At 34.6% G+C, this 23,135-nt stretch overlaps 1 pseudogene across 1 annotated transcript; it reads left to right on the forward strand.

The window, feature by feature from the left end:
• Window positions 1-6,580: 6,580 nt before the first annotated feature.
• Window positions 6,581-13,609, forward strand: LOC143626209 (cysteine-tryptophan domain-containing zinc finger protein 3-like; annotated as a pseudogene). Its single transcript, XR_013152395.1, has 9 exons — window positions 6,581-7,092; window positions 8,192-8,457; window positions 8,558-8,893; window positions 8,983-9,866; window positions 10,151-11,669; window positions 11,735-11,892; window positions 12,021-12,151; window positions 12,245-12,372; window positions 13,103-13,609. The product of XR_013152395.1 is annotated as a cysteine-tryptophan domain-containing zinc finger protein 3-like (transcript).
• Window positions 13,610-23,135: the final 9,526 nt, after the last annotated feature.

Raw genomic sequence — 23,135 nt, forward strand, 5'->3', positions numbered from 1 at the left:
TGATAATAATATATTATCACAATATATTTCACGGTGATGGATCATATTTCATTTTGAAATTTGACTTATATTATTATTATTATCATTATTATTATATTATTATTATTACTATTATTATTATATTTATTATTTATTAGAAGAAGATTACTAAAATACCCTTAATATGTTGGTATTATTACTAAAATACCAACAGTCAACTGACGATAGGAGTCAGAAGAATCCGCTGGAGAAATACAGGTGCGCAAAATGCGCAATTTCGTTTTCGGTGGCTATTCTATGTCCCGACGATATATCCCAGGGAGTCAAATTGGAATTTTCTCTTATTTATATTATACAATGTGATATTATATTATAGTTATATATTGTAGTGTGCTATACAATACTATACACTATTATATTGTATTATATTATATTATATTATATTATATTATATTATATTATATTATATTATATTATATTATATTATATTATATTATATTATAAACTCTAGCTTTTATCCCCCGTATTACGGGAATTTTACATTATTCGTTTATAATATTTATATATTATTTGTATTTTAATTTTATTTATTGTATTATACTTAGTATTTAATGATGAAAGAGTTCATACATAAATGAGATGTTATAACCCGGTTTAAAAACTGTCTGGGTTTAATGAGACCCACGACCCGTTTATCTTTTAATTATAAAATTATTTTTTAATTATATATAATATATATCTTTTTTAAAGAAATCAGATATTAATTTCAGCATATCCTTATTTTATAGGATTTTCACATTAAATATTTGATGAGATTAATTTTTAATTTAATGAGATATCATAACCCGTTTAAAGAATATATGGGTTTGGTGAAACACATACCCGTAAATTCGGCTCAAATGCATAAAAAACTTTCATTTATAAATAATGCAATCTGATGACTTGAGATAATGTAGGAAACAACCAGAGAGTTTTTAAAGTTTCATTTATATAGATTACAGATCATATTATACATCACATCATATTGCATTAAATTACATTACATCACATGACATTATGTTACATTACAATTTATTATTATTTACTATTATAAAATATAAAACTATGATTTATTAGTATCATTTTATCAACATTTTTATTATTGTTCTAACTCTAAGTTATGTTCAAATTTTCATATTGTTAACGTTGCCCGTGTGTGCGACAACAAAATTATCCATGTATATTTACAATCTAATCTTCAAAACATGTGGGTTAAAGTAGTCTACGACAATTTTGTTGTTGTTTTGAATACAATTTTGTTGTTGTTTGATAAACGTCTATTTATACATCTCGAATCCCGTGTAAAGTTGTGTTTCCGTAATGTTTTAAGTTCGTTTAAGTTCGAGTTTTGTTTATCTTTCATTAATTTAGGTTTTGAGTCAAGTTTTATATATTTATCGTGTTTTAACTCTTTTGGTGTCTTGCATGTTTTACTTAATTCTTTCTATCTTTTCATGCGAAGTTTAAGTACGTTTTGCTCGTTAATGATTACATGATTGTTCCACTTAGCGTTTCGATTTGTTTTCATGTAGATGGTGATTTGTAAGAAAAGAAGGTCTAGAAGGTTCTAAACGTTACTTGGAATTCAAGAAAGGGATCTAACATGGTTAAATAATAAATAAAAAGCAAAAAAACGAAAATTCCCAAAAGAGGGCGCCACGCCGCGCCTAGGCAAATGCCCCGGATGCCTTCGCGGGGCGCTTAGGAACTCCTGACCAGCCAAACTTTGTTAAACCAAGGCCCAACTCGTTTATTATATAATGGATGCAAACCTAAACGAATGCATAACTTTTTCCAGCCGTTTTTGAGAGCTTTTCCAAGGTTTTGAAGGTGATTTGAAGCTAGGAACCAAGTAGGATCGAGAGAGCTTTCATCCGGGTGTTCGAGGATCAATCGCTAAGGGTTTTATCGCTCTAACTTTCGTTCCTTGTTCATTATTTTTGATGTCTTTCCTCTTTGTTTTTAAGACTTGTTTAGGATTGTTTTTAATAATGATTCTAGGCTAGACTTCATGTCTACCTAGGTTTGATGAACATGTTTGAGTCTTTATTCTTGCATTGAACTTATGCTTTGATTATGGTTTGTTGATTTAATAGTAAAAGACTTAATTTTACTTTCATGATGCATATGAATGTTTATTATCTTGATTGATTGTTAATTATAGCTTCACAAAGATCTTTTATCTTTTGATTGTGTTCTTTAGATTTAGGGTTTATGTTTAAATCATTACTGGGTGTTTTGATTATTGTGATTAAATGGGCCCATTAGATCATAGAAGCTTGTTGATAGTTGGTTAAGGTTTTAAATGATTTGCTAAATTCCAATAGCTGCAAGGTGAGGAGTTGTTCATGTGTCTTGGTCAATTGCATGCTAGGATAGTAGTGACAATATTTTTGCTTATTGTGTTGATCCATGTTCATGATGTCATGTTAGTTTATCAAGTTATCTAAGGTTTAGTGTTTCGTAAGATTGCTTGCTATAGATACTATTAATTAACCCTAATTGATGACCTTGCGGAAATCAATAATACTGATTGGTTAATAATCTAATAATTGTTCTTTGGGATTTCGTTTGATTCAGTCAAGGGTCCTTAGGGTTTTGTTAGATGAATATGTTTAGAAATCAGTTGCCATAATCATGTTATTTGTCCATTGCTTGATGATTGTTGATACATGGGATTCTTACTTAGGTAGATTCATTCTCTGATTGGTTTCGTTCTCGTGATTAATTGCTTGTTTTCTCGTTTACTTCTTTATTTGCTTTCTTAGTTTAATCTTAGTTTAAAAATCCCCCGTAAAACATTAATAATAAATTGCTTCCTTAGTTTAATCTTAGTTTAAAAATCCCCCGTAAAACATTAATAATAAATAGTCGTGTCGTAAGTCGAGTCTAATTAGGTAATTAACGTAATTTATAGAGTCCTGTGGGTTCGATATTCCGGACTTACTTAGCTTTAGTACAATTGACCGGTTCACTTGCCGGTGTTTTGTGTAGTTGAGTCTTAAGTCTAGTTTTTATTACTTGTTTAGTTTAGTTAAATTTAATTGACTGTTTCTAGCACATCAAGTTTTTGGCGCCATTGCCGGGGACTCTTGGCGATTGCGTTACTTGGACTTACTTGCTATATTCGTGCTATTTGTTTTATTTTCGTTTTAGTCGTAGGAGTCTAATTTAAGTTTTAAGTTTATTTTATTTTATTTTTAAGTATTCGAGTCTACTCACTTGGTCTTTTGCGTTTTTTCAGGTTTATGCCACATCTTCGTTCGCAAGGACCACCGTTGGATAATCTGAATTTGTCCCCGTTGAAGACCGAGGCTAGTTCGTCACAAAAATCGTCACCACAAAGTTCACCACCAGAAAGCCCGAGAAGTCATCCAGACGTTCAAATGGCCGACGACAGAACAATTGCTGCTCAAGCCTTCGATGGCTTAACCGGAAACCAGTCATGCATCGTTGTCCCCGCGATCAACAACCCCAACTCGAGGCAGATTCCGTCATACGTCATGAACAACATCGTTCAAACTAATCAGTTTCATGGGAACGATGACGAGGATGCGCCGGCTCATATTAACCGACTTTACCGCATTTTGAAAACTTTTAAATTGCAAGGTGCTACTGAAGATGCAATTTTATTACATCTTTTTCCTTTTTCACTTACAGGTAAAGCAGCTATTTGGCTTGACATGCAGCCACCTGGCACGTTCACCACTTGGGAAGCACTACGTTCTGCATTTATCAAGAGATACTTCCCAACGGCGAAAGCGACTGTTCTTCGCGATCAGATTCACTCGTTTCACATGGAGCCGGATGAGCAATATTGTCATGCTTGGGAGCGCTTTCGGAGCTTGTTGTCTCGATGCTCACAGAATGGTATCACACCATGGGTTCTCGTGGAGATATTCTACAATGGGTTGAATTACGAAACCCAAGTTCAGTTCGACACGGCCGCGGGAGGAAGTCTACTGGCTAGGAAGAATGTCGCCGAATGTAACGAGTTGTTTGAGAGCTTCGCTCAATCTGACCTCGCCAAAGGGCCACGACGCGGGAATTCCACTCCCGTCAGCAGTTCATCCTCATCCGCTCAAGGTGTACACCAGGTTAATCTGGATACTAGTGTGGCTGCTGCTTTGGAATCACTAACCCGAGAGGTGAAGGAACTTAAGGCTAAGGTGGACAGGTGTGAATTTTGTAGAGGTGGACATGGTACGTTGGAGTGCCCGGTGATGAATCAGCAGGTCGACTTTGTTGCTGGTCAGAATAGGTTTCCCAACAATTACAACAACAACAGTAAGAATTGGAACACTTACAAGAACCTGAATCTAAATAATGCTAACTGGCGTCCGTCGGGTGCACCACCCGGATTTCATGTCACACCCCCAATCTAGGCCTAGGAGTATGACCCACAGTTGGTATCGTGTTTGTAAATAAATCAGAGTTGCGGGTTTAAGCGGAAGACTTTATAAAAACAAAGGATCGATATTATAAATATTTACAATACAAAAGACGAGACGCAAGTCTCGTTTGGTTTTACTTGTTTATACAATTTACAAACCACCACGTTTTAATATTTACATAAAAGTTATCCGAGCCATCGGATACTTGAGCTTCTTCGTTCTTTCAAGCTCTAATCCTGATTACCTGCAAAATGTTAAATAAAATACGTCAGCAACGTATGCTGGTGAATATGCTGACGCAAAAACATTTACTTTACTTAATTACCCCTCGAGACTACATAAGCCTCGGCCCATCTTGGCTTAGGAATAATCAAGTTAAACAATCATCATAAACTCGAGTCTCTGCACTAGGTCACCTCAGCGAAACACCGCAGCGTTTATGACATAACTTAGGTACCATAAATATACACATGGCCATTCCCCTCTCGAACGTAACTTAGGTCCGGCCCATCGTGGCTGGAGGTCGTGACCAAGCGTGGTGCGATGTGCCCACCGCGTTCCACATATGTAAGGATCCAGACAAACGTATACCATAGCCTGAGGGCTGGCTTATACTCTTATTTACAATGTTTTTAGAGACACATAGCCTCATGTAAAGTTTTACATATAATCAAATTGACTCGTTGAAAACAAGTTTGTAAAAGTGGGGCGTATTCACCTTTCAATGGGATCGGCTTCCAACACCGTCCGTTAATTCTTCCTTTGCTATCCCGCGCCTATAGTACGAGTATAACATTCATTAGTCGGATACACGATCCGGCTTAAGACCTTTAGTCTTATCATCTCGATGAACCTTTAGTTCATTTTTATTTACTTTAAAACCTTTAATTTTAATAGTAATTTATAAACCTTTAGTTTATATTGAAAACCCGACGTTTCTTCTTCTTCAAGAAACGTATTTCTTTTATTATTTAAGTATATTCATAATACTTAAATAATATATTTCTATAACAAAGAATAATCTTATCTTTATATATATTCATATATATATATATATATATATATATATTTTATCTTTCTTTTCTTTCTTTTCTTTGTTATATATTTATTTCGTTAATCGAGAATAATATTGACTTAGGGTATTAAGCCCTTTCAATATTTTATTATTATTTTGGTCGGGCATTATGCCTACCTTGCTTGGCTTGGCAATACCCTAGACACTTGGGCAGCACTTCGACGTCGCTTGCTTATCAACTTCTACTTGATCAACACCTTCTTAAACTTGGCACGCTTTTCGAGACGTCAACACCTTTGGCACGTACTTCGAGAAAATCACCGGGTCGTCGGGCAGTGCCTCCTTCTTGTTCGGGATGTCGGGTAGTGGCACGTATATCGAGGTAACGGGCACGGAAAACGAGGTTCGGGGCACGTTTATCGAGACGGATCAAGGGCACTCTTTACGAGGTTGTGTGAGAGTCTAGAGAGAGAGTATGTGTGTGATTTTTGAGGTGAGAATGGCATGAACCCGTAACCCCTATTTATAGGGCTGATTTTGGACCCATCGCGGTACGCGATGGGTCTCTGGGCTGGCCCGTCGCGTATCGCGACGTAGGCCTGGCGAGTCAGACCCCTAGACCTGCCACACGTGTCAACACGTGGTGACACGTGGCAGCAGGCGATGCCACCGTGTGCCACGTGGCACACGTGTCAACCCGTGTCAGACACCCCATCGCGGTACGCGATGGGTGTCTTTCTTGACCCTGTCGCGTAGCGTGATTGGTTCAGAAAACAGAATTTACATTTTAGTCCATAGAGTTTGGAAATTGACAGAATTGGTCACTTGATTTTGAAAGCTTAACATTTTTGATCCGAAATTTACGTGATGTTACACAAAGAGTGAAGTAAACTTAAAAGGAAAAGTGAGTATAGAAAATGATTGGATTATTATTATTACTAGTATTTTTTTCCACTATTAATAATGATAACTTTTTGTTAATAAGAAGTGTTTGAACCATCGACATCAAAGACCAAGGTATTTAATATTCGTCTTTTAGCTTTTAAAAGTAAAATCTTTTTAAATCACTTTTACGTGGACCCTAATACGAGACAACCAAACCAGCAAAGCCCAAATAATAAATAATAATAATAACAAAACACAAGACACACAAACTTAAACCACAAAAACATCCTTCACTAATTTCATTCATTCCGTCTAATAATTAATAATTAATAATCTCAAGTGACAGACACCCAAATTCCGATCATCTCCGGCGGCGATCAATTCATGTTCTCGCAATCGCAATCGAACTTCACGCTGACGTCATCGTTATTATTATTATTATTATTATTATTATTATTATTATTATTATTATTACATTTACGTGTTACGTCAATTTCACTTCCGTCTTGATCAGAAAAGTGTGTTTTGAAGAGTTTGGGTTTGTGGGTGTTGTTAAAGTTGTGGTTTTGTTGTTGTTTAAGTGATTTGGAGTAATGGGTTTTGTTGTGTGATCAGTTTGTTAGTTATGTTGGACTTTAGGATATAATAAATACTGTGTTAGGGTTTTCGGGTGATTTAGGGTTAGGGTTTGGTTGATTTTGGGGGTTGGAGATGGTGAATGAGACCGAGGTTGAACAACGAGAGGCCAGTGTTGACCCGGATACAGCTCTCGCTTATATTGTAAGACTTTTGGTTTTGAATTGTTTATGATGATTGATTGTTTGTTAATCAAGTCAAGTTTCGATCTTTATGTGTCTTTTTGGGATTTTATTATAATGCTTTGGTGGACCTATTGAAAAAGTTAAAGAAATGGGTCAGCATTGTTGTTTGGATTTTTGTTAAATTATCATTTTTTTTGTTATTGAGATTTAGGAAGTTTTTGGTGATGGTTGGATTAGTAAGAAGTTTATGATGATTGATCGTTTGTTAATAGAGTCAGTTTTCGTTCTTTATGTGTCTTTTTAGGGATTTTGTTATACTGCTTTGGTGCCTATTGAAAATGTTAAACAAATGAGACCACATTGTTGTTTATGTTATTGAAAATGGAAATTGAGATTTAGGAAGTTTGTGGTGATGGTTAGATTGGTAAAGGTTTATGGTGATTGATCATTTGTTAATCGAGTCAATTTTCATTCTTTATGTGTCTTTTTAGGGATTTTATCGTACTGCTTTGGTAGGCCGATTGAAAAAGTTAAAGAATTGATTCGGCATTGTTGTTTGGATTTATGTTAATTATCATTTGTTTGTTATTGAAAATAAAAGTTGAGATTTAGGAAGTTTGTGGTGAGGGTTGGATTAATAAGAAGTTTATGAGGATTGATTGTTCGTTAATTGTGTTGAATTTTGTTCTTTATTTTCAGGGATTTTACTATATATTTTTGGTAGGCCTAGTGAAAATGCTAGTGAAAAGAATCAGCATTGTTGATTGCATCCATGTTTGTTGCTAGTGTCGATTATGATCTCACTTTGGAACTAAATTTCTATGTGCAATTATTACGTGTCCTTTATATTATTTTGTAATTATTAGTAACATGTATGGATAATGGAAGTTGAAATTTAGGAATTCTGGTGATGGACTGGATTGATGAGTAGTTTATGATGATTTAATAAATGGTCATTCGTCAAATTTCGTTCTTTATGTGTCTTTTTAGTGATTTTATCATACTGTTTTGGTAGACCTATTAAACCAAAGAAATGAATCAGCATTGTTGTTTGGATTTATGATTTTTAGTTATTAATTTGTAATCATTAGTAACATGTATGTTTCTGCTTCTTTTAGGACCAGAAACTTCAACATCTATTAGGACATTTTCAGAAAGATTTCGAACAAGAGATGTCCGCGGAAGCATTGGGTAAGCCACCAGCGATAAAATATTTCTATCTGAAACGTGACGGGAAAAATCTATAACTAGTTTATTGACAGGGCCCAAATTTGGTGGGTACGGGTCGTTTTTACCCGTCCATAAGCATCCTCCCCCAACGCTTTCTCATATTACGCCTTTGAACCCCAACAAACCGAGTTCACCTAATAATGTTCATTTGGAGGTATGCATATTACAGTTTTTGACTTTTTATTATTTATCTTGATTGATATGTGAATAGTGTTTTTTTTTTGTTGATAATTGTAAATTGTGTTACTGTTTAGGGTGCTCCTGCTACACTGGTAGATCCGATTAAACCAGCTGCATTGCACCGCAAAGATGTATTTGTTGATCAAAGTGTTGTATCTGTTGATGACGTGGCAAGTAAAGATACATCAAAAAATGAAGCAACAACTAGTAAGTTGGTTAATCCAACTGGACAAAGGTCACTAAAGGTACGGATTAAGGTTGGTTCTTATACGCCTGCAATAAAAAAGGATGAAATTTATAGTGGTCTTGGACTTCTTACTCCATCTTCAACAAGCAACAATTCAGAGGATAGTAGTGACTCTCAGATTGAATCTCATGACATGTTTGAATCTGCGGGTAGCATACTACGTGTAAGTTTAATCATGTGTATCTTACTGCTGTTTTGCTGTGTTTGTATAATTATATATGCTAATTTCTGTTCCCTGTTACCATGTTGTAGGATATGTGTTCCATCTTTGTCCCTGGAAACCGGCTGCTCTCACCATTAAACGAGAGTTTAATTTGCTTAAAGAATAAGGTTAAGCCTTTGATCACGAGGAGAATTGTTGACGATTCATCTCTGTCACTAGACAAAAACGCAGGTTTTGAGGGTGACAACGCTTCGTATTTAGAAAAAGGTGTGGAAACAGAATCTGTTGACCGTAAACAAGGGTTGACAAATGATTTCATAGTCAAACCATCAACCGGTTCTGTAATATCTGAAGCAAACCGAGCAGATAAGAAAGATGTACCTATGAAGATCAAGAAAACAAAAAACGAATTGATAAATGAACAATTCTTTGGCCCTGATTTTACAAGCATAGAATCAGATAAAAGCTATGAGCAGAAAAATGTCAAAAGTCTTTCACTTGATTCAAGAAGAATTAAACTGGTCGTTTGTAAAAATGATTCCAGTGTTATTAAACATGAAACGAATCATTTTGAAAAGAAAGATGGTCTTAAAGCTATCAATTGTGAATCAAATGAAGTAAAAGTTTCCAACAATATGACGAAACTGCCCTCTGAAAGAAAAAGTAAGTTAAAGGGTATTGACAGAAAGGAAAACTTGCGAGACAAGAAAAGTGCTTTAAAAGAGATTGCAAAGGTTCGTAATAGCTATAAAGACATACTTGGCACTGACAATGGAGCAATAAAAGTGGAAAATGTTGAGGGAAACGCATATCCTGCTGACATGGTAGTCCCTCAGCAAACAGTAGTGGGCCCTCCTGCCCCTCCAGATAATTGGGTAGGATGTGATCGTTGTGAGAAGTGGCGTCTATTGCCCATTGGTATCGAGCCTGCTGATCTTCCTGATAAATGGCTGTGTAGCATGACAACATGGCTGTGAGTTCTTTTCTATTATTCTTTATGTTATATTTCTAACATCTTTTTTATAAAGTATTTTTTTTAATTATCTGTGTAGGCCCGGAAAGAATCATTGTGATATTGGTGAGGATGAAACCACAAGGGCGGTTCAGGAAATGAACATTCGGTTCATTTCTCAGAATCAAGGCAGCCTTCAATGTAATGGTAGCATGACAACATGGCTGTGAGTTCTTTTCTATTATTCTTTATGTTATATTTCTAACATCTTTTTTATAAAGTATTTTTTTTAATTATCTGTGTAGGCCCGGAAAGAATCATTGTGATATTGGTGAGGATGAAACCACAAGGGCGGTTCAGGAAATGAACATTCGGTTCATTTCTCAGAATCAAGGCAGCCTTCAATGTAATGGTAGCATGGGTAATATTGGTATCTCTGACCATAAAAACTCAAATGTTTATTCTGAGGCTATAGCTCATAAATTTGAGAAGAATAAGTCTCGACCACTCGAAGGTACTTCACTTTTATCAATGGATGGTCAGCAGGATTATAAACAGAAAAGAAAAGGTGTGACCGGAACCAACCAACTGTTGCTCGAGAAAAAAGGTATACATATGCGTTGCTAAATGTGATAACTATGCGAAAGTACTGATTTGCCCTTTGAAATATGTTTTTCAGGCAATGTGAAACCTAAAAGGCTGAAAAGCAAGACGGAGTCAGAGCAGTATGAGCCTGTAACTTCAAAAATGATCAAGACTGAAAGTGAGCCGCTAAACTTTAGCAATAGTGGTTCTCGACCCAAGGACGGATTGGTAGTTTCAGTCAAAACAGAGACTGACAGTACTTTATTGGATAAAAAGGTGGGAATTCATGCGAAAAAGAGGAAATTGAAAGACTGGCAAGAAAGTCAACCTCATGGAAACATGTTGGAAAACAGTGAAAATAGAATAATAAGGAAAGAGAAGAGATTGAAGACGGGGGTAACCGAGTCTAGTGATGACAGATGTTTAAGTAAAGGAAAAACAATGAAAATAAGGTTATCTGCTAGTAGAGAGAATTCAGTTGATAGGTGCAAACTTACTTGTAAAAAAGATTTGGAATCTGAACGGCTTTTGGTAGCTGCAACTTCAAGTTCCTCAATAGTTTCTGGTTCTTGTAAAAGGGCTAGCTTGCAAGAAAGAAAACGGTCACCAGTGGGGCCCACTTTGTCATCTCCCTTTAGGGCTCCTAATCTGGACAAGCTTTCAAGAAAAGCTCATGTTAGGACTGAAGGTCCAAGTCAAAGTCAAAGAATTGATGGCAAAGTTGACTTGAAACAAAAAGCCTCAAAGATTAGAAAAAGTCATAATCTTGAACATGCAACAGAAGCTAATGGTGCTATAGATAAATGTGAAAGATCTAATATCCAAAGAGTAAAGGTAAAAGCGTCTGATCCGTTGACTGGTCAACCTAATAAACCGAGAAGGGTTGAAGTTGACGGTAAGATTATTGGCAAGAAGCAATCTGAAGCAAACTTGGGTGATACGGGCGTCTCAGAAATGGCCCCAACTGTAAAAAGGAAAATTAAAAAGGTTTCAAATGAGTTAGAGCCAAAAGTGGAGGCACAACCATTTGAGCGTTCTGATCAAAACCGGTCAAAGGCTATAAAACATCCTGGTGTTGCTGCTAATCAGACTGCTAAAAGTCTTGGGACTGATTCTAATACCTTGAAAAATCTAAGTGTTACAAGCTTCTTGAAAGAGTTTGCATCTAGTCAAAGTCAAACTGCTTTGACTGCCTTCAAAAGAGCCAAGGAGTCGAGGGACTTTGCTGACCGTTTAAAGGTTTGCATTCTTTTTCTTCATTTTAAATTATTTCAGGTTTTAAAACATTATTTTGACTTGTGCAGGTTTCTGGATTTGATTATGAGTGTAACAATGCATACTTTGACTCATCTTTGAAGTTTCTTTGTGCTGCTTCTCTTCTCGAGGCCTGCGATGCCGACATCAGTAAATCAAAAGGAGTGGATACCATCAACGTATACACCACTTCTGCCAAACTTTCCAAGTAAACCATACATGCTTTTATTATTATTATTATTATTATTATTATTATTATTATTATTATTATTATTATTATTATTATTATTATTATTATTATCTTTAATGTATACTTAATTTTAAAACAACTTGCAGAATTTGTGGTCAAGAATATGAGAAACAAAAAGACATGGTTGCTTCCGCGCTCGCCTATAAATGCATGGAAATTGCGTGTATGAGAATAGTCTATTGCAAGAATTTGCTGACTAGACAAGACTTACAAACAAGTATGCAAATGACTACTCAGGGTATATTATTTGGTATAATGGGTCCGCTTTGTTATTATTACGAGTTATATTAAATCTCTTTGAACCATGCAGGCGAGTCGCCATCATCTTCTGCATCTGATGTGGATAACTTAAACAATCAACCTATAAGTGATAAAGCCATATTGTCTAAGAGCATGGTTGTCAGAAATCAAGCCAACTTTAGCCGTCTGCTTGATCTTGTAAGCTTACACTCTCTAAAATCTAAATACATTTAAACAATATAAACATATATAATTTATATAACTGTGATAACAATAAACAAAAATAAAAGTATAGTAGCAAAATGATCTAATTTAAATACTTAAACGAAGCATGAACCTCTCCTAGCGTTATTGGAAGCAAAGGTCTCGATCAACCTTTTTAATCCATACTCTCTAATACATCGTTCTCAATTGCAACAATGATTTAAATGTGCTAAAAATGGTAAAATTATTATTTAAATGGTCACAAAGGACAAATCGGATATGATTACATAAGTAATCAACAACAAAACACGATTAGGATATGAGTTTAATAACTTCATTTGTATAAATAGAGGTTTCTCTAAGCAGTAGGAAAGCTAAATTCGTTAGTATGTGGTTGCTTTGAATTTCTAACAACTTTATTTCTATAAAATTTGGATTTCTAACAACTTTATTTGGTAATATAGCCATTTTCTTAAAAACGGTTATAAAAATGATAGGGGTGGAATCGAACTCGCGCACAGGAGAAACAAACGCACGTGCTTTTCCACTCCACTATTTTAAATCTATTGTTGTGTTTATATAAAACAAATCTATATACATAGTATATAAATTTTTATAAAAAGTTTTGGGCCCAGGGGATGATTGGGCCTTGGGCCGGCCCTGTTAGACATTATATTTGTTTCATTAAAACTGATTATCTGCTTTTGTGGTAATTAATTTGCAGACAAGTGATGTGAATCTTGCAATGGAAGCTTCTACGAAAGCACAGAATGCTTACAAGTCTGCTAGTGCGGTTCTAGAAGAGGCTCAGAACAAAGAGATGACATTTGCAGTCAAACGAGTTGTTAACTTTAGTTTTCAAGACGTGAAAGAGTTTGCGTGTTTGGTACAAAAGGCACGTGAGGCTGTGAATCGTCAAGAAAACAAGAGGCAGTAAATAACATTTTGCCATCAATTTGACCTATCTATACAAAACAAACAAACAAACATGCAGACAGGATGAAGATCCGGATGAGAATATAGGAGAAAGTGAAAATCAGTTTTGACCGTTGACCCGTTTAGCACTCTGAAATGGTGTTGGGCTTTATGAGATGTAGGATGTTGATGTTACAACTTCATATATAACTTGCTGTTAATGGATTTAGACTGCAACAACATTATAGGCTTGTTTATGAAGTTGGATTCTGTAGGATTTGTTGTCTTTGACAATCAAAAGAAATTTTTTAGTCTGCTTTTGACTTTTGGACCAAAGGACCTTTGGTCTAGTGGTGGTGTTTTTGGAAATTAAAAAAGAAATTATTTAATTTTATTTATCACTAATATATAAAACCTTATTTTAACTAGTCTGAAGAAGAAATCAAACCGTGATTGATGAATTTTATAAATTAAAATCAAAATTGAAAAAAAAAACAACCAGCAAATTCCTTAATCAAAACAGTGATTAATGAGTTCTAAAAGTCGAAATATTAGCATGAGAAACAAAAAATTGAAATGTAAAGATGATTTGAGTTTCGATGTTCGGTTTTGAAGTCCTGTTTCGTACTAGAAGTTTCATCCTGGAAAACGAAATCATAAATCGAGTTCGTTCTAGAAGTGACCAACGCTTAAGCTAATGGTTCAGTTTTACTCCTGTAGCTATAGCAAGATGCTATGATCGTAAATCTAATTTACAAACCAAATATGGTTTTAGTTTGCAAAGGATTTCATTCAAATTCCAATTCTATTTCACTTTCCAAATTTCTTAAAAACATATTCCACGAACCAAGCGTCCACTGATTTATCATCATTATTCATCATTTAAAAGTTGACCATAAAATCATGCATCCAAGAAAAATCGCTACCAGGTGCATCATTAATCTCCTTTGTCCAATAGTTAAACTTTTTACCGAGTCAATAATCGTGGAAAAACCTGTTTATGCTACATAAAAAACATATGTTTTATCCATAAAATAACATTAGAAAAAAAAAGAGAAAATGTGTGTTTAAAACAAACAAATGTAACAATTAGCAACTGTGGAGGTAGGGTCCTAGATCCCCGGTACGACATTTTACTTACTACGTTACGTGTTATATTTGTTATATTAGTATTGTTTACTAACGAAGGCCCAATGGGCCGGGGGCTTGGCTCACTAGGGTTAGGGTTTCTTGACGGTGGCCATGAAGTTCCCTATATAAGGAGTTTTTGTCTTTCATTTGAGAGAATTCTCTCTTGGACTCTCTTGGCCTCCACCAACATTTTTGTGTCTGCAAAATAGAGAAAAACTCTTAGCAGTCACCTCCACTCCGATGTTTTCCGTGGCATGTCTCGAGCAACTAGAGAAGAAGATAGAGACGTGGCTTTGTTCGTGTTCAAAACCGGAGAACATCCATTCGACCCAGGCGGGGTTAAATCCATGTTTCTTCAGCAAATTACTCATCAAATAGTGCGGTTAGTTCGACTTTGTGCTCCATTTTCTGTTCGCTTGAATCAATTCCTTATCAAACACATAAATCACAGTGTATTAGAATTCAAAATCAACTCCAATTTCAAGATTAAAACAGTTGAATTAAGGAGATAGTGCAATACAGATACTAAATCACATCACAATTACTATTAGTGCTTCAGAATTAATGAGATCACACATACTAAATCATCACAGTGTATCTAGATAGTGGATCTACATCAAAGCCTACTAAAATCATAACCGAAGAATTAACGAGATAACGAATCTACATCAAAAGCTAATCTCACCAACATTTTTGTGTCTCCAAAATAGAGAAAAACTCTTAGCAGTCACCTCTACTCCTATGGCAGGTCTCGAGCAACTAGAGAATAAGATCGAGATGTGGCTTTGTTCGTGTTCAAAACCGGAGAACATCCATTCGACTCAGGCGGGGTTGAATCCATGTTTCTTCAGCAACTTACTCATCAAATAGTGTGGTTAGTTCGACTTTGTGCTCCATTTTCTGTTCGCTTGAATCAATTCCTTATCAAACACATAAATCACAGTGTATTAGAATTCAAAATCAACTCAGATTTCAAGATTAAAACAGTAGAATTAAGGAGATAACGCAATACAGATACTAAACCACATCACAATTACTACTAGTGCATCACAATTAATGAGATCACACATACTAAATCATCACAGTGTATCTAGATAGTGGATCTACATCAAAACCTAATAAGATCAAAACCGAAGAATTAACGAGATAGCGGATCTACATCAAAACCTAATCTCTCAAAGATTTAACGAGATAACACAACAAAATCAAAACCGAAGAATCAATGAGATAGCGGATCTGTATAAAAAGAAGTTATCTCTCTCGAAGAATTAATTAACCAACGAGATAGAAAAAATAATGCAGAATTAATTGACTCGGTAAAAAGTTTAACTATTGGACAAAGGAGATTAATGTAGCGTTTTTTCTTGGATGCGTGATTTTATGGTCAACTTTTAAATGATGAATAATGATGATAAATCAGTGGACGCTTGGTTCGTGGAATATGTTTTTAAGAAATTTGGAAAGTGAAATAGAATTGGAATTTGAATGAAATCCTTTGCAAACTAAAACCATATTTGGTTTGTAAATTAGATTTACGATCATAGCATCTTGCTATAGCTATAGGAGTAAAACTGAACCATTAGCTTAAGAGTTGGTCACTTCTAGAACGAACTCGATTTATGATTTCGTTTTCCAGGATGAAACTTCTAGTACGAAACAGGACTTCAAAACCGAACATCGAAACTCAAATCATCTTTGTGCTCCATTTTCAGCAACTTACTCATCAAATGGTGTGGTTAGTTCGACTTTGTGCTTCATTTTCTGTTCGCTTGAATCAATTCCTTATCAAACACATAAATCACAATGTATTAGAATTCAAAATCAACTGTAGAATTAAGAAGATAACGCAATACAGATACTAAATCACATCACAATTACTACTAGTGCATCACAATTAATGAGATCACACATACTAAATCATCATAGTGTATCTAGATAGTGGATCTACATCAAAGCCTACTAAGATTAAAATTGAAGAATTAACGAGATAGCGGATCTACATCAAAACCTAATCTCTCAAAGATTTAATGAGATAGCACAACAAAATCAAAACCGAAGAATCAATGAGATAGCGGATCTGTATAAAAAGAAGTTATCTTTCTCGAAGAATTAATTAACCAACGAGATAGAACAGATAATGCAGAATTAACGAGATTACGCGTCTATATCGAAACCTAATTTCTATTAAGCTAATTTCTGATTGGTTATGACAAAGGGATGTACAATCTAGCCCCTTCAAACCTTACAAATTGAATATTATCTATTAAGTTATGTTGGTTCATGACTACTCTTGTGTATCTATAACAGGTAACTAGGAATGTACACTTCATCTAATTTTCGAGTCTCATAAGCTCCTGACTACTATTGCATATCTTTAGGAATTAAATACATAAATTGTTAATTAAGAGCCTACATGTACAAATGTGTTGTTTTCCTCGAGCCCAGTAGTTTGGGTGTAGACCACTCCATGTATGTACATTTATGACCCTAACTATCTGTAAATCATATATGTTCCTTTTTATAATAAATTACTTTGGTGATGCATTTGAAATCTTCAATCGAATAATTTAGAGATTACAAAAAAAGTTAGTGTTTTTTTCTGTTTTATAACCGTATACCAAAAATGATCCAAGGCTTGTGTAATATTGCTGGTGGAATTCACTATAGGAACATTTGTTGAAACAGCATAACTCTTGGTTAAAGAATATGCTAGTTTGTGATGAAACTTGTTGGTAGCTATTCAACTACATTAACACTCACTGTTTAATAAAATAAGTGCCACTCATTGTAGTTCCATCAATTAACCGAGTTGTTGATCTTCGCCCCCCCCCCCCCCCCCCGGCATGCTTTTGTAAGGGCACTGTCCCCGGACCCCGCCAAGGGGGCGTTGCTCCTTGGAACTAGGGTTGTTCACGAGCCGAGTCGAACCGAGCGAAGACTTGCTTGTTGCTTTGCTCGAACTAATGAAACTATAAAACTAATGGAATAGGAAAAATTTAAAAGGGTTTAAAAAATTGTATATTTTCTTATTTATGTGTGTTGTCTATACATTTATATATTTGTTCATATATAATTATATATAAAATAAATTAAAATATTCGAGTTGAACCGAACCGAGCAAAGCGGCTCGTTTACAATCGAACGAAACAGCAAGAAAGTATTTTCTGAGAACTTTCCAAGTGAGCGGTTTGGATGACCCTACTTGGAACCCCCATTGCATTGGGGCAAATACCAATAAGGTTATTAAAACGTAATAAAATCAAATAAGTGCGCATCCCACATCCACCTTATTTCTTTTCATATTACAATTAACCTGATAAAAAAAATTAATTCAGTTACAATAAAATAGCCAAATTAATTGTTGTTGAAAATTGTGTGACACAATTCTATAGCTAAGCTAAACTTAACCGAGCAATTTAACCTTTTTCAAAAAACAAAAATAAAAAAGCTACTTTCCAAATGACAAACAGTTTTTTTAGCTCTAAAAAAAGCCAAAAGGGGATGGGGCACCCCATGGCAAGCTTTGAACCCTGTGGTAACACCGCCCTATCTATGTGGGTCTACATGACTTCAAACCCATGTGGTAATATTTTACCACTTAACCAACCTATGTTTATTTGGTCTTCACTTTAATATAAAGATAAAAAACGAAAAAGTTCTAGGGTACTTAATGGTATAAATGAGTTGCCAATGCAGAATTTGTCGGTGCATGAATAGTACCCATAAATGCCAATTTCTCAAATCATTTACAAACACTATTTCAAACACCTTAGTTATTTTATTTTCTAAAAACAAAACAAAGGTATTTTAGCCAATTATAAAATCCACATGACTTTTCCCGACCATCGAACCTCCTTCTAGGAAAAGATTGGAAACTGGAAAGAAACGACTAGAATACAAAAAGCATCTTTGGTTTTTGGTTGATTATGTGAGCTCCTTGGTTCGGGGGATTGTCCCGTGACGAATCTAGACATTTATCTTACTGGGGCAAAATATTAATAAAATTAAACTACATAAAATTGTAAAAATAGACTTTATTATTTATAACAAAACAAAATACATATCACAATTGATCTCTACGTGATTTCATCTTTTAAAAATACTCATACAACTTCATTTGTAAGGTTAGTTTCTAGTATTTATATTACTTGTACTTTAGTTCATTAACAAAATATAGAAAATCGTTTGGCTCTCCTATTCAGGGGCAGATTTAATATGTGTTCATTCGGTTCACGGAAACCCATTATTTTTTTATAAAAATTGTCAAAACGGTACATAAAAATTTTCAATGAACCCATAAGAATTTTAGAAGTGAATTCATAACAAAAGTTTTAAGATGATGTAGTGGTAGGTGGTAAACTCTTTATCCCTAAAACCCTTGCTCATCAAGTTCAAGTCTTTTTAAGACTGTCCTGAAAAATTTAACGTTTGATTGTGTGAAATTTGAACACTGTAACTTATAAAAAAAAATCTTGAATCCGTTACTCCTTGTGTTCGTCATCTTCCCTTTATGTTTTATCCTCTGTTTAGTAATCTAAATATTTTGTATACCGGCTTTGATATCCGATTTAACATTTTTATTGGGTTGGGTAGGAAGAAATTTAGAGTATGGGGGCTTGATAAAAAATCTAAAGGGGCCTAGATTTCCTTTTACCAAAAATAATACTACAAAAACTCCTGTGAAATTTTGAAAACAAATGAGTGATGAGCATTTGCAGAACCAAGTATAGCCCGCATGATGGGTCGTTTTAGGTAGAAATTATATAGCCCGCGTTATGTTTTTGACTGACAATAAATTACTGTTTGACCATTGACATTATTCAGACATCATTGGTGTGCAGGGGCGGACCTACATAGTTTCCATCGGGGTCTCGGGACACCAATGTTTTTTAAAAATTACTTAGAGATGGTATATTAAATTTTGTAAGGACCCCATAAAAATTAATACTTGGAACTCATACTATTATGACTGAACTGGTCTAGGGGAAAGTCCCTTGTTTTTTCTTTGGGAGGTTGTATTTGTGTTTTTACTTTAGTTTATCCCATATAACCATTATCACCATGCAACATATATAATGACAACATGAGTTTTACATATCCTTAAATTATTTATCTCGTGTATGCATTTTATAATTAATCATTTATTTGTGTAAGAGTTAGTTTTTCATGTCTTGGTTATTTATGTAAGACCATATATATATATAGCTTATGCTTATGTTTTTCGGGTATGAATAAAAATGAATTAAAAATGTATGTTCTATCTAGTTTCTAATCTATATTCTTTCTACTTACTCATTTCCAATGACACCATATTTTCGTGTTTTGTTATGTTCCTCGTCTCGACCCGACCCGAATAATGAACGACCCGAAAATTTTGTAAACCGAAAAAATTGGGACCTCATTGGCAAAAAATCCTGAGTCCGTCACTGTTGATGTGTCATATGGTATGGGCCTTAAGACATGGAGAAAGTGGTCAAACAAGCATGTGATAGGGAGAAAATTTTATATGATGTTTTTAACTGATAAAGTTGATATAACTGTCGACCCTATCCAGACACCTCGCTATGTAATGGTCATACGGGCCCGTATTATAGGGAGAAAATGGTCATATGATGAGCAAATCATATGGGCTGTGATAGGCGCCGATGTGCAGAGTTGTTTTAACATCAAATGGGTTGTATGATATGATAAACACGTTGGTGTAACTATTGGGGTGATGTTTTTTATAGCAAGAATTTAAGTTCAAATTATGTAATTACATTATAGAGTAATTATGTAATTACTCTACTTGTATATATAATTACTCTATTTGATTCTCACAATTATGTAATTACATCATAGAGTAATTATGTAATTACTTTATGATGTAATTACATAATTACTTATATATATATATATAATTGCTCTACTTGATTCTCATAATTTGCACGTTAATTTCATTTGTATTTGATCCAAACCCTATGTATATATTAATCATTATTATGTAAATATATATCTTTTTAATTAAATAAAAATTATATTAATAAGAGGCTCGTAAAGTATCGTGAGTTTCGAGTCTACTCAAGCTCAATAAGTAAAGCTAGGGCTTAGGCTCCTTTATTAAACGGGCTTAATTTATGCTCGAACTCGTTTAAGCTTGGCTCGATTCAAGATTTTAGCGAGCCGATATGTAGTTGCTCACAAGTAGCTTGGCTTGTTTACACCCCTAAGTGTAATTTGTAAGCATATGCTTTATGACTAGTGTGTCGACTTAAATTGTATTGATGCATACAAGTAACTACTTTTTTAAGTTGCTTTGTTTAAAGATTTATATTATCATTGTGATTATATTTGTTTTAACAATAAATTTATGACTCGAACTTCATTGTACAAAGTGCATACGAAACAGCACCTTACCGTTCGTCTTCATAGAACTTGGAAATTGAAAGTTAAATAAACCAGATAACATTCACGCATTAGTATTACTCGTATCCAAATGAGAAACATGGGCGTTTGCACCTTCTTCTTCTTCTTCTCTCGAAAGTGAAACTAACACATGTCCGAAGGTGAAACTAGAGACTCCACATACTCCCATGCTTGCACTCGCGTTACAATATAAGCTTCTATTGAAATGTTGAACGTTTTATTCGAATCTGTGGATGTGTCATAGATTATAAGATTCTTCGAGCTATATAGGATTCCACATAAGAACTCTTCTATTATCTAAAATATGCATAGCATAGTAAGGATCACTATCATGCAAAGGTAACCCAACCAACTCAAATGAATATATTTTAGACCATTGGTTCTCTTCCTTCATAACCCACATGTCGAATCCGCTTTTAGTGATTGGTTGGAGTGAGCAAAGGTATCCATCCATTGTACCCAAAGGACTCATATAAAGCCCCCTTCTAATCTTAAAAGGTAAACATATCTCCGAAAGCACTATATCTTTAACATTGACGGCGATCAACACGCTTCTATGATATGCAATCCAATACAAAAATCCATTTGCAAAATGACCCACCTCAAACTCAAACTGGATATGAAGGTTGTATTTCGACATACTCCACGTACTCCATGAACCCTCTCTAAAATTATAGACATCACAGGTCTTAAAATGTTGTCTGAACCTAAAATCTTCAGGTCATCCGAGGTGGCACCATAGCCAAACCCACGTGCATCTGCATCTTGTTCATAACTACCGGGCGATGCGCCTGTCAACTGATTGTATAGGAAGATATATTCTTGCCATGCCAAAAGGACTACCCCATTGAACGATCCAATAACAGTGAACCTAAACGTATCGACATTATAAGGACAACAACGGTCGACTATCTAATTAGACGTGTCGTCTATGAGATTTAAAGTACCCCGTAAGGGGAGAATGATGCTTTTACGTGATCTCATCTTCATAAAGTTTGGATCCCTAATCGTGCGATCCCAGTATCTTGATACACACCGGAAACGTAGTAAAGGCTTTGCTGGAAGCCGTGCAATTATATTGTAAATAATATCATCAGGTACGTGGAATTTTGCCATATCTATATATAAACAAAACACAAGAAAATCTGCAATTAATAATTTTTTCATTGTTCCCTAAGCAATACCTTCAATGATTAAAGTTTTTTTTTCCTTAATTGGTTCATTATTCCATTAGCTGCGTATATTGATCTTCAAATTCTAGTAGTAATAACTAATAGCATGATCAAACCCTAGGTATTTCATGACAATCAAACATTCAATTGACACGTTATACTTTTAATCACGTACGTACCAAACAAACAACATGGATTCAATGATTTATTTAACATACCTAGCTAGGGTTTTGGCTGGCGCAAGAACAAAGTAACTGAGATTAGGAATTGTGATGAGTTTTAGATCCTTCGTGTTGTCGTTTATATACTTAAGATTTGGGTTTAGAATTATATATGGGCTTTTTATGTATCCTTATAAAATTAATTATTATTCACCCTTTTATTTTATTGACTTGAAAGACCTACTGCATCTTGACTTGAGATACCAACGTTACACTACAAGAATAAAGGAGTAAGGACACTATTCAGGTACAAATTAATCAAGAACATGTCATTATAGGCTCGTCGCAATAGAACATAGAGTCCTCACTACAAGGGTCCTCGTTATTGATGGACACATACATAGTGAAGACATGTCACGGTGGAATGTTTGTACAAAAATAAATAAAATATATATTTTTATAAATATTCAAATTAATCCAAAATAAATTTTTTATGTATTATATAATAACGATTAAATAAATGAGGAAATTATACATGCAAGAGATCTATAGTGATGATTTGTCCTCACTATAGGGTTTAAACTTTTTAATTCAATTTATTTAATTTTTAATAATCCTGGTTTTGAACCACAAGAACCCTACAATAAAACAAAACAGAACCTATTGAACATTATAAACAAAACTATAAGCCAGGTCATCCTAAACTAAATAATCCATACAAACCAGAATATCCAAGTTAAATGAATTCAAACCAAAGTATCAAGACATACGAACTACAAACCACTAGAAATTAAACAAAATAGCTAATCATCTTCATCCTCACTGCTACCATCACGGCTAGGACCACCACGTCGATGTCGATATTCTTTTTCAAGATCCTTGCGCATTTGTTCCAATTGTCTGCCAAAATCTTGTTGCATCCGTTGTCACATTTGTTGTTCCAATATTTCCCACTGTGCATTCATTTGCGACT

This window comes from Bidens hawaiensis, unplaced genomic scaffold (genome assembly GCF_021521415.1).
Source record: "Bidens hawaiensis isolate Kalapana, Puna unplaced genomic scaffold, B.hawaiensis_p1.1 tig00004283_1, whole genome shotgun sequence".
Taxonomy (NCBI): Eukaryota; Viridiplantae; Streptophyta; class Magnoliopsida; order Asterales; family Asteraceae; genus Bidens; species Bidens hawaiensis.